The sequence below is a fragment of the Capricornis sumatraensis genome, chromosome X (genome assembly GCF_032405125.1).
Source record: "Capricornis sumatraensis isolate serow.1 chromosome X, serow.2, whole genome shotgun sequence".
In the NCBI taxonomy this organism is placed as follows: Eukaryota; Metazoa; Chordata; class Mammalia; order Artiodactyla; family Bovidae; genus Capricornis; species Capricornis sumatraensis.
In genome coordinates, this window is record NC_091092.1 from 36,454,148 (window position 1) to 36,454,736 (window position 589).

Consider the following 589-nt stretch of genomic DNA (forward strand, 5'->3'; position numbering starts at 1 on the left):
CTGTGTGTGTGTATGTGTGCATGTGCACGCATGCACACATGAGTGTTTAGTTGCTCAGTTGTGTCAGACTTTTTGCAATCCCATGGACTGTAGCACCCCAGGTTCCTCTGTTCATGGGATTCTCCAGGCAGGAATATTGGAGTAGGTTGTCATTTCCTTCTCCACGAGATCTTCCCAACCCAGGAATTGAACTTGGGTGTCCTGCATTGCAGGTAGATTCTTTACTGTCTGAGGCACCAGAGAAACCCTCGTTAAACCTGGTTATATTTAGATCCCCTTATTCAGATATTTGGGCTTCCCTGGTGGCTCAGAGGTTAAAGCGTCTGCCTCCAATGCAGGAGACCCAGGTTCAATCCCTGAGTCAGGAAGATCCCCTGGAGAAGGAAATGGTAACCCACTCCAGTATTCTTGCCTGGAGAATCCCATGGATGGAGAAGCCTGGTGGGCTACAGTCCACGGGGTTGCAAAGAGTTGGACAAGACTGAGTGATATTTAAAATATACAAACAATTAATATAGTAATTCTATTTTGATAATGTATCTTAAGGAATTCATCTCAAATGGAGACCACATTCTATCCTCAAAGATGT

General features: G+C 45.0%; 1 non-coding gene across 1 annotated transcript; it reads left to right on the plus strand.

The window, feature by feature from the left end:
* The first annotated feature begins 296 nt into the window (after positions 1–296).
* On the plus strand, positions 297–369 carry TRNAW-CCA (transfer RNA tryptophan (anticodon CCA)). Its single transcript has one exon. It is a non-coding gene; the product is annotated as a tRNA-Trp (tRNA).
* Positions 370–589: the final 220 nt, after the last annotated feature.